Raw genomic sequence first — 12,695 nt, forward strand, 5'->3', positions numbered from 1 at the left:
TCCTGCCTGCCTGCCTCCTTCCCAGCCTGCCAGCCTGCCTCCTTCCCTGCCTGCCTCCTTCCCAGCCTGCCAGCCTGCCTCCTTCCCAGCCTGCCAGCCTGCCTCCTTCCCAGCCTGCCAGCCTGCCTCCTTCCCTGCCTGCCTCCTTCCCAGCCTGCCAGCCTGCCTCCTTCCCAGCCTGCCTCCTTCCCAGCCTGCCTGCCTCCTTCCCAGCCTGCCAGCCTGCTTCCTTCCCAGCCTGCCTGCCTCCTTCCCAGCCTGCCAGCCTGCTTCCTTCCCAGCCTGCTTCCTTCCCAGCCTGCCTCCTTCCCAGCCTGCCTCCTTCCCAGCCTGCCTCCTTCCCAGCCTGCCAGCCTGCTTCCTTCCCAGCCTGCCTCCTTCCCAGCCTGCCTCCTTCCCAGCCTGCCTCCTTCCCAGCCTGCTTCCTTCCCAGCCTGCCTCCTTCCCAGCCTGCCAGCCAGCCTGCCTGCCAGCCTGCTTCCTTCCCAGCCTGCCTCCTTCCCAACCTGCCTGCCTGCCTCCTTCCCAGCCTGCCAGCCTGCCTCCCCAGCCTGCCAGCCTGCCTCCTTCCCAGCCTGCCAGCCTGCCTCCTTCCCAGCCTGCCAGCCAGCCTGCCAGCCTGCCTCCTTCCCAGCCTGCCAGCCAGCCTGCCAGCCAGCCTGCCTGCCTGCCAGCCTGCTTCCTTTCCAGCCAGCCTGCCTCCCCCCCTGCCATCATGCTAACGGGTAGTGTGTGTTAGGCTTATCTTCGGGAATGAGCCGGTCTCACCCCCACCACCAACAAACCACCCGCCCCCCTACATCCCATCTCTCAAGGTCACGCGGTTCAACCGCGTGACTACCACTCACTCCCTGCCTGCAAGCTAGCCTGCCTGCCTGCCTGCCTGCCTGCCTGTCTGCCTGCCTGTGCCTGCCTGCCTGTGCCTGCCTGCCTGTGCCTGCCAGCCTGCCTTTCCCTCCCTAATTCTCACTACTTCCATCCCTTCCTGCCTACCTCCTAGCATCTCTCCCTACCTCCCCCTCCCTCTTAGCATCTCTCCCTACCTCCTAACATCTCTCCCTACCTCCCCCTCCCTCCTAGCATCTCTCTCTCCCCCTCTCTCACTGATTCTCCCCCCCCCCCCTCATTCATACTGCCTCCCACCTAAACTCCATCGTCCATCCACCCACCAGTCAGCCATCACTGATGCAATGCGTGCATTTGGAGCCAACATGGTGCACAGATGTTTCTTGATTGTGCAGATATGTAAAACAAAAGCACAGAATGAACATTCCAGCCTTATGGCAATTCAAAATAATAGGAATAATAGACCGTGAATCTGTGAAGTCACAGTGGGCAAACTGGACCATCGCCCACCCACCACCACAAGCCGGCGTGACGCTTGGTGGACCCCTTCCTACCCGAACTTTGTTCGGCTAGCATGACTCCCCAACCCCAATCGGGAAACTGGAAGTTTCGGATAACTAAAGTTCGGAAACCAAGTGGTGCTCTGTATAATAGATCTCGTAATAATTTTGCAAAAATAATGGCATTTACTATTTTTAAAAGATTATTAGCAAATTTACAGAAATGGTGCATTCGGAAGACAAAACCGTGGTAGACATGGTTGGAACAAGTTAGGTGAGAGGGTGGTGGAGGCCAAAACCATAATCATAATCATCTGTATCAAACCTTATTACAGGTAAAACCAGTAGGCAGTCTACTGTATTTTATCAAACCGTTATTAGTATAATAGATCTCGTAATAATTTTGCAAAAATAATGGCATTTACTATTTTTAAAAGATTATTAGCAAATTTACAGAAATGGTGCATTCGGAAGACAAAACCGTGGTAGACATGGTTGGAACAAGTTAGGTGAGAGGGTGGTGGAGGCCAAAACCATAATCATAATCATCTGTATCAAACCTTATTACAGGTAAAACCAGTAGGCAGTCTACTGTATTTTATCAAACCGTTATTAGTATAATAGATCTCGTAATAATTTTGCAAAAATAATGGCATTTACTATTTTTAAAAGATTATTAGCAAATTTACAGAAATGGTGCATTCGGAAGACAAAACCGTGGTAGACATGGTTGGAACAAGTTAGGTGAGAGGGTGGTGGAGGCCAAAACCATAATCATAATCATCTGTATCAAACCTTATTACAGGTAAAACCAGTAGGCAGTCTACTGTATTTTATCAAACCGTTATTAGTATAATAGATCTCGTAATAATTTTGCAAAAATAATGGCATTTACTATTTTTAAAAGATTATTAGCAAATTTACAGAAATGGTGCATTCGGAAGACAAAACCGTGGTAGACATGGTTGGAACAAGTTAGGTGAGAGGGTGGTGGAGGCCAAAACCATAATCATAATCATCTGTATCAAACCTTATTACAGGTAAAACCAGTAGGCAGTCTACTGTATTTTATCAAACCGTTATTAGTATAATAGATCTCGTAATAATTTTGCAAAAATAATGGCATTTACTATTTTTAAAAGATTATTAGCAAATTTACAGAAATGGTGCATTCGGAAGACAAAACCGTGGTAGACATGGTTGGAACAAGTTAGGTGAGAGGGTGGTGGAGGCCAAAACCATAATCATAATCATCTGTATCAAACCTTATTACAGGTAAAACCAGTAGGCAGTCTACTGTATTTTATCAAACCGTTATTAGTATAATAGATCTCGTAATAATTTTGCAAAAATAATGGCATTTACTATTTTTAAAAGATTATTAGCAAATTTACAGAAATGGTGCATTCGGAAGACAAAACCGTGGTAGACATGGTTGGAACAAGTTAGGTGAGAGGGTGGTGGAGGCCAAAACCATAATCATAATCATCTGTATCAAACCTTATTACAGGTAAAACCAGTAGGCAGTCTACTGTATTTTATCAAACCGTTATTAGTATAATAGATCTCGTAATAATTTTGCAAAAATAATGGCATTTACTATTTTTAAAAGATTATTAGCAAATTTACAGAAATGGTGCATTCGGAAGACAAAACCGTGGTAGACATGGTTGGAACAAGTTAGGTGAGAGGGTGGTGGAGGCCAAAACCATAATCATAATCATCTGTATCAAACCTTATTACAGGTAAAACCAGTAGGCAGTCTACTGTATTTTATCAAACCGTTATTAGTATAATAGATCTCGTAATAATTTTGCAAAAATAATGGCATTTACTATTTTTAAAAGATTATTAGCAAATTTACAGAAATGGTGCATTCGGAAGACAAAACCGTGGTAGACATGGTTGGAACAAGTTAGGTGAGAGGGTGGTGGAGGCCAAAACCATAATCATAATCATCTGTATCAAACCTTATTACAGGTAAAACCAGTAGGCAGTCTACTGTATTTTATCAAACCGTTATTAGTATAATAGATCTCGTAATAATTTTGCAAAAATAATGGCATTTACTATTTTTAAAAGATTATTAGCAAATTTACAGAAATGGTGCATTCGGAAGACAAAACCGTGGTAGACATGGTTGGAACAAGTTAGGTGAGAGGGTGGTGGAGGCCAAAACCATAATCATAATCATCTGTATCAAACCTTATTACAGGTAAAACCAGTAGGCAGTCTACTGTATTTTATCAAACCGTTATTAGTATAATAGATCTCGTAATAATTTTGCAAAAATAATGGCATTTACTATTTTTAAAAGATTATTAGCAAATTTACAGAAATGGTGCATTCGGAAGACAAAACCGTGGTAGACATGGTTGGAACAAGTTAGGTGAGAGGGTGGTGGAGGCCAAAACCATAATCATAATCATCTGTATCAAACCTTATTACAGGTAAAACCAGTAGGCAGTCTACTGTATTTTATCAAACCGTTATTAGTATAATAGATCTCGTAATAATTTTGCAAAAATAATGGCATTTACTATTTTTAAAAGATTATTAGCAAATTTACAGAAATGGTGCATTCGGAAGACAAAACCGTGGTAGACATGGTTGGAACAAGTTAGGTGAGAGGGTGGTGGAGGCCAAAACCATAATCATAATCATCTGTATCAAACCTTATTACAGGTAAAACCAGTAGGCAGTCTACTGTATTTTATCAAACCGTTATTAGTATAATAGATCTCGTAATAATTTTGCAAAAATAATGGCATTTACTATTTTTAAAAGATTATTAGCAAATTTACAGAAATGGTGCATTCGGAAGACAAAACCGTGGTAGACATGGTTGGAACAAGTTAGGTGAGAGGGTGGTGGAGGCCAAAACCATAATCATAATCATCTGTATCAAACCTTATTACAGGTAAAACCAGTAGGCAGTCTACTGTATTTTATCAAACCGTTATTAGTATAATAGATCTCGTAATAATTTTGCAAAAATAATGGCATTTACTATTTTTAAAAGATTATTAGCAAATTTACAGAAATGGTGCATTCGGAAGACAAAACCGTGGTAGACATGGTTGGAACAAGTTAGGTGAGAGGGTGGTGGAGGCCAAAACCATAATCATAATCATCTGTATCAAACCTTATTACAGGTAAAACCAGTAGGCAGTCTACTGTATTTTATCAAACCGTTATTAGTATAATAGATCTCGTAATAATTTTGCAAAAATAATGGCATTTACTATTTTTAAAAGATTATTAGCAAATTTACAGAAATGGTGCATTCGGAAGACAAAACCGTGGTAGACATGGTTGGAACAAGTTAGGTGAGAGGGTGGTGGAGGCCAAAACCATAATCATAATCATCTGTATCAAACCTTATTACAGGTAAAACCAGTAGGCAGTCTACTGTATTTTATCAAACCGTTATTAGTATAATAGATCTCGTAATAATTTTGCAAAAATAATGGCATTTACTATTTTTAAAAGATTATTAGCAAATTTACAGAAATGGTGCATTCGGAAGACAAAACCGTGGTAGACATGGTTGGAACAAGTTAGGTGAGAGGGTGGTGGAGGCCAAAACCATAATCATAATCATCTGTATCAAACCTTATTACAGGTAAAACCAGTAGGCAGTCTACTGTATTTTATCAAACCGTTATTAGTATAATAGATCTCGTAATAATTTTGCAAAAATAATGGCATTTACTATTTTTAAAAGATTATTAGCAAATTTACAGAAATGGTGCATTCGGAAGACAAAACCGTGGTAGACATGGTTGGAACAAGTTAGGTGAGAGGGTGGTGGAGGCCAAAACCATAATCATAATCATCTGTATCAAACCTTATTACAGGTAAAACCAGTAGGCAGTCTACTGTATTTTATCAAACCGTTATTAGTATAATAGATCTCGTAATAATTTTGCAAAAATAATGGCATTTACTATTTTTAAAAGATTATTAGCAAATTTACAGAAATGGTGCATTCGGAAGACAAAACCGTGGTAGACATGGTTGGAACAAGTTAGGTGAGAGGGTGGTGGAGGCCAAAACCATAATCATAATCATCTGTATCAAACCTTATTACAGGTAAAACCAGTAGGCAGTCTACTGTATTTTATCAAACCGTTATTAGTATAATAGATCTCGTAATAATTTTGCAAAAATAATGGCATTTACTATTTTTAAAAGATTATTAGCAAATTTACAGAAATGGTGCATTCGGAAGACAAAACCGTGGTAGACATGGTTGGAACAAGTTAGGTGAGAGGGTGGTGGAGGCCAAAACCATAATCATAATCATCTGTATCAAACCTTATTACAGGTAAAACCAGTAGGCAGTCTACTGTATTTTATCAAACCGTTATTAGTATAATAGATCTCGTAATAATTTTGCAAAAATAATGGCATTTACTATTTTTAAAAGATTATTAGCAAATTTACAGAAATGGTGCATTCGGAAGACAAAACCGTGGTAGACATGGTTGGAACAAGTTAGGTGAGAGGGTGGTGGAGGCCAAAACCATAATCATAATCATCTGTATCAAACCTTATTACAGGTAAAACCAGTAGGCAGTCTACTGTATTTTATCAAACCGTTATTAGTATAATAGATCTCGTAATAATTTTGCAAAAATAATGGCATTTACTATTTTTAAAAGATTATTAGCAAATTTACAGAAATGGTGCATTCGGAAGACAAAACCGTGGTAGACATGGTTGGAACAAGTTAGGTGAGAGGGTGGTGGAGGCCAAAACCATAATCATAATCATCTGTATCAAACCTTATTACAGGTAAAACCAGTAGGCAGTCTACTGTATTTTATCAAACCGTTATTAGTATAATAGATCTCGTAATAATTTTGCAAAAATAATGGCATTTACTATTTTTAAAAGATTATTAGCAAATTTACAGAAATGGTGCATTCGGAAGACAAAACCGTGGTAGACATGGTTGGAACAAGTTAGGTGAGAGGGTGGTGGAGGCCAAAACCATAATCATAATCATCTGTATCAAACCTTATTACAGGTAAAACCAGTAGGCAGTCTACTGTATTTTATCAAACCGTTATTAGTATAATAGATCTCGTAATAATTTTGCAAAAATAATGGCATTTACTATTTTTAAAAGATTATTAGCAAATTTACAGAAATGGTGCATTCGGAAGACAAAACCGTGGTAGACATGGTTGGAACAAGTTAGGTGAGAGGGTGGTGGAGGCCAAAACCATAATCATAATCATCTGTATCAAACCTTATTACAGGTAAAACCAGTAGGCAGTCTACTGTATTTTATCAAACCGTTATTAGTATAATAGATCTCGTAATAATTTTGCAAAAATAATGGCATTTACTATTTTTAAAAGATTATTAGCAAATTTACAGAAATGGTGCATTCGGAAGACAAAACCGTGGTAGACATGGTTGGAACAAGTTAGGTGAGAGGGTGGTGGAGGCCAAAACCATAATCATAATCATCTGTATCAAACCTTATTACAGGTAAAACCAGTAGGCAGTCTACTGTATTTTATCAAACCGTTATTAGTATAATAGATCTCGTAATAATTTTGCAAAAATAATGGCATTTACTATTTTTAAAAGATTATTAGCAAATTTACAGAAATGGTGCATTCGGAAGACAAAACCGTGGTAGACATGGTTGGAACAAGTTAGGTGAGAGGGTGGTGGAGGCCAAAACCATAATCATAATCATCTGTATCAAACCTTATTACAGGTAAAACCAGTAGGCAGTCTACTGTATTTTATCAAACCGTTATTAGTATAATAGATCTCGTAATAATTTTGCAAAAATAATGGCATTTACTATTTTTAAAAGATTATTAGCAAATTTACAGAAATGGTGCATTCGGAAGACAAAACCGTGGTAGACATGGTTGGAACAAGTTAGGTGAGAGGGTGGTGGAGGCCAAAACCATAATCATAATCATCTGTATCAAACCTTATTACAGGTAAAACCAGTAGGCAGTCTACTGTATTTTATCAAACCGTTATTAGTATAATAGATCTCGTAATAATTTTGCAAAAATAATGGCATTTACTATTTTAAAAGATTATTAGCAAATTTACAGAAATGGTGCATTCGGAAGACAAAACCGTGGTAGACATGGTTGGAACAAGTTAGGTGAGAGGGTGGTGGAGGCCAAAACCATAATCATAATCATCTGTATCAAACCTTATTACAGGTAAAACCAGTAGGCAGTCTTCTGTATTTTATCAAACCGTTATTAGTATAATAGATCTCGTAATAATTTTGCAAAAATAATGGCATTTACTATTTTTAAAAGATTATTAGCAAATTTACAGAAATGGTGCATTCGGAAGACAAAACCAATTTTTCACTTTTGACAATTGAGCACCTGCTACATCCAGATTCTAGGGAGGAAAGGAAGGACGATCTTACTGGATCCCATAGCCTCTCCGAGGCACAAACCAGGCTTTTACATAACCCCCCCCCCTGCACCCGAGCTTTTTAAAATAGTAAATGCCATTATTTTTGCAAAATTATTACGAGATCTATTATACTAATAACGGTAAATAAATAATAAATAGTAAATAAATCAAAATCAGTTACATTATTTTATCTTATTCATAGCATAAATGTTCTCGAAGATTACTAAAAAGAAATTGAATTAGACTACAGCAAATTGGAAAACTTTACCTTGTATCGGTTTCCACCGAGTTTGTTTGGGGCGTTCTTCAACATATCAGCAATACTTGTCTCAACATCTCTTTCAGTTGCATTAGTGTGGGTGTTGATACAGGCTTCTGGAAATTTATAAGAATTAATTAATATATATAATTATAATTCACTTTGCTATTCCCCATTCCACAGTCCTCTCGTCCTTCCCACTTCCCTGTCCCCACATCATCCCCACTATTCCCACTTCCCTGTCCCATCGTCCTCCTTACCATTTTCCCCTCCCCTGTCCTTCTTCCTCCCCCACCATCTCCCATTCACCTGTCCCTTTGTCCTCCCCAGCATTCCCCTGTCCCCACCATCCCCAACTCCCCAGTCCCCTCGTCCTCCCCACCATTACCCTCTCCTCTGTCCCCTCGTCTTCCCCACCATACCCCCCTCTCGTCCTCCCCACCATTCCAAACTACCTCATCCGATGCATTCTATAATGGTCTGATGCTTCCATCAGAAAATTGGGAACATCAAATGATCTGATATTCCCATCACTGAAAAATAAGAACAGCTAAAAAAATGAAATGAAAAAAATAAAAAAATAAACTATACTCATGAAATGAACAGTATGGTAAACAACACAGCTCAATTTCAATGCAATGTCACACAAAATTATTAAATCGAAATGAAAATAAATTGAAATCTATGAAAATTCAAATTATCAATACAATCGGAAATATTGAAATAATATCGCAACATAATATAGTGTGGGTTGCTCTTACGTGCAACAGACGGTGCTGTTTTTCAAAAAAGGCATGGTTTTACCTGTCACAAGTGTGGCATCTATACTTATACTCACGAAATGAACGGTATGGTAAACAACATAGCTCAATTGCAATGCAATGTCACAATAACATTTAATAACAATAATAACAATAACATTTAAATATACTTTAAGATATAATCTAGAAGAAAATAAGAACATTGAAACGGTTCATGAACTCGATTTCAATAAAGGACACTATGGGGAACTTTGAAAAACAGTTAATGAGTATAATTAGACAGACTTGTTGCTAGGCAGAGGAGTAAATAATGAGATATATGGCAAATTTTGCAAAATATACGGCACACAAACATTCATACCCAAACAAAGCAAAATGCTAGGTAAGAACAAAGCAGTTGGCCCGTAGGGGAAAGGAGATACCCACAAGACTGGAATACAAGTCATTAACAAGCACACAAGTACTACACTACACAACAACCGCACTACTACCAGAACTGGACGAATCACTACCAAAACAACACATTGCACATCACTACCAAAACAACACAACACAACACAAGCATTGGCAAAGAATTATAGACCAGTTGCACTAACATCCCACATAATAAAATTATTTGAGAGTGATCAGGAGTCAGATTACTAGTTTTATAGAGACCAATGACCTCCACAATCCAGGCCAACAAGGATTTAGAGCAGTTTCTATGATCGAGCCACTGAGATCTATAAAGAATTCTGATCAAGAAAGAGATCTAGGGGTGGTTTTAGATAGAAAACTATAACCTGAGGATCATATTAAGAACATTCTGCGAGGGGCCTATGCTACACTTTTTAACTTTAGAATTGCTTTTAAATACATAGGTCAAAAAGTTTTAAAAGTTTTAAAAGTTTTTTAAACCTCTCGTGTATCATGAGTGTGTTAAAGCATCAGATGGTGCATTCAGATGATGAATATTACCTAGTTCCTTCATCTGGGAAGAATGAACACATATTGGTGCATTCGGTGAATAAAACTAACTACTGTAGTTTAATTGATCAACAGACTGTATATCATATGCAGACTGTATGTGGATCTGCGGGCCACTCCAAACAACACCCTGGTGGACCAAGCTCCACCAGGGCTAAAGCACAAAGTGATATAGATGTGATAGAGAAACTAGGTCAAATGGAGGAGTAGGTCTGTATATTAAACAGCACCTGACGTGCACAGAGCTACTAAACTCAATGTGGTGGTAGAGTGGTGGGGGGGGGGGGGGGAAACATTGCAGAAAAAAACAAAAATACAATTGGTCAACAAAACAGCATTGTTTAAAATAGAAGACATGGGTTGTCATTTTGGGGGTAAGGTAGGTTACATTGAGTTAATTAGTTAGTACTTAGTTTTTATCTTAAACTGGTTGGGAGAGGTACAGTGTTGCTGTGCTGGTGAAAGAACACCTAAAGGTAAATTAAATAATGATTGCGAATCCACAAGAAGTTGACATAATATCGCTAGAGATCTGCAATCAGGATGATAAACTTTCCTTAAAGAATTTGACAAACACTTGCTGATAGGACATGAAGTAAATGAAATGTATGTCAAGTTTTGTGAAATATATGATAAAAGCACAACAAAATTTGTACCAAAGGAGAGATGCAGAACTAGGAAAAGGGGTTTGTTCAACAGAAATTGCGAGAGGGCCTGAGACCCAAACACACACAAATGGAATCAATATATAGCAAGAGGCCAAACCCCCAAACATACAAGCGATGCAAAGATGCGAGAAACAGCAGCAGCATTAAGGAGAGGGACTTAAGGACCATAAATAAAGTGTGAAAATAAACTCGAGTAAATTTTTTTAACTACTCTCGACAGTGAAGAAAAACAAATATTCAGACGATTTGTGTTAGAATCATTAATCTTACACTTTCGGTCATATTCAACAACACAAATACATACACACACATTCCTGTTGCTGTAGCAAGTGAAGAATTACACACACAGATCACAATAACGTGATGCATCAAATGAACAAATCCACAAGGGCCGTGACGAGGATTCGAACCTGCGTCCGGGAGCATCCCAGACACTGCCTTAATCGACTGAGCTACAACAGGGTAAAAGGGTTGAAACCGAAGTTCTACTGAACTTACTGGATCCCATAGCCTCTCTGAGGCACAAACCAGGCTTTTACACAACCCCCCCCCCCTGCACCCGAGCTATGTCAACAGGCCGTTCTCCCTCTTCGCCCTTCCGAATGCACCATATCAGTAAATTTTTTAATAATCTTTTAAAAATAGTAAATGCCACTATTTTGGCAAAATTATTACGAGATCTATTATTCTATAGAATAATGCATATAAATGCATATATGCATATAAATACAAAACATAAATACAAAACAAGTAAATGTAAATAATTTTACCTTGCACCTAGATCCACCAAGCCTGTATGGCGCGCGTTTCAGTACTTCGGAAATCTAGAACTATCTTGAATCTCTAATCTGCAATGAAACAATACATATTATTGCACTTACCAAAACATGGATGAATGTAGAAAATACAGAACTATTAGCTGAATATCAAATAAATGGATTTAATCTATTTCACACAGATAGATATATTACACCGTGTATATTAGGTAATACCTAACATACACGCCTCCACACACACTACATTTGAAATGTAGTCTCAAAAAGACTACATTTCAACAGCAAAGATTACTCCATAAAAAAATAATTAAATTATTGACCAACATGAGAGAGGGTTAGCCAACATGAGAGGGTTGTGTTGATTGCCTGAAAATATTTAAATTGTGTAATGTATTGAATGGCATTTTTCAAGTTACAACATTTTTTAAATTACTGAACTAGGTTCTAGGCTTTGCTAGGCTTAATTCAATTATTACAGATAAGCCTAACCTAGCCTAGAACCCAGTGGGTTTTCTTCCTATTGGGGAGTGTTGTACATGCCTCGCCTCCACATACACACTAGCACAGCCAGGCCTCGCCTCCACATACACACTAGCACAGCCAGGCCTCGCCTCCACATACACACTAGCACAGCCAGGCCTCGCCTCCACATACACCAGCACTGCCAGGCCTCGCCTCCACATACACCAGCACTGCCAGGCCTCGCCTCCACATACACACTAGCACAGCCAGGCCTCGCCTCCACATACACACTAGCACAGCCAGGCCTCGCCTCCACATACACCAGCACTGCCAGGCCTCGCCTCGCCTCCACATACACCAGCACTGCCAGGCCTCGCCTCCACATTTAAACCAACCAAGCCCACAAATACGTTAACATGGACCAGCATTACACCGTCTAACATACTCTGTCAGATGTAACAACTAAATTTGTGAATTCAAGACCAAATCTATTGTATAACACAGTGTTAGTACGAGAAAAACATTACTTACATTCGAAGCCGTGTTTTAAAATGGCGGCGGTCTTGTACTGACGCTCCAAACTGTGTGTTCGTTTGCGTATGATGAACGTGTGACAATTTACTACAACAATTATTTAATTATTCTTATTCTTTATTTTAATATTTTTAGGGTACATGAAATTTCAAACTTATTTGCACACAATAATATAATTGCATTGTCATAACCTTTATATATTACGGAAAATACGATGACATGAACGAAGTCAAAGTGAAGTTGAAGTCAAAGTCATTCGCCGAACGTATTAGTCATTTTTTTTCTCCCAAACGATAGGGGTAACAAATCCACAGAGAATATAAGTGTACAGTAAAGTCAATTTTATTCAGGAAAGTACATACATAGTTGATTTACAAACATAATGTTGGATTTATAGATAGAGCTAGTGCATACAATACCTAAAGCCACTATAGTAGGCATATAGCATTTCAGGCAACCGGGCAGTATATATGGACCCCTTACTCAAATCTCTGAATATGTTAGAT

At 38.8% G+C, this 12,695-nt stretch overlaps 1 long non-coding RNA gene across 1 annotated transcript in view; it reads right to left on the reverse strand.

The window, feature by feature from the left end:
* LOC138352830 (uncharacterized) overlaps positions 1-11,304 on the reverse strand; it is a 14,322-nt gene extending 3,018 nt beyond the window's left edge. The window contains exons 1-2 of the long non-coding RNA XR_011222905.1: positions 11,188-11,304; positions 8,032-8,138 (exon numbers count right to left, since the gene is read on the reverse strand). This is a non-coding gene — a long non-coding RNA (uncharacterized lncRNA). The remainder of the gene's footprint in view (positions 1-8,031; positions 8,139-11,187) is intronic.
* Positions 11,305-12,695: the final 1,391 nt, after the last annotated feature.

The sequence above is a fragment of the Procambarus clarkii genome, chromosome 55, assembly GCF_040958095.1.
Source record: "Procambarus clarkii isolate CNS0578487 chromosome 55, FALCON_Pclarkii_2.0, whole genome shotgun sequence".
Classification (NCBI taxonomy): domain Eukaryota; kingdom Metazoa; phylum Arthropoda; class Malacostraca; order Decapoda; family Cambaridae; genus Procambarus; species Procambarus clarkii.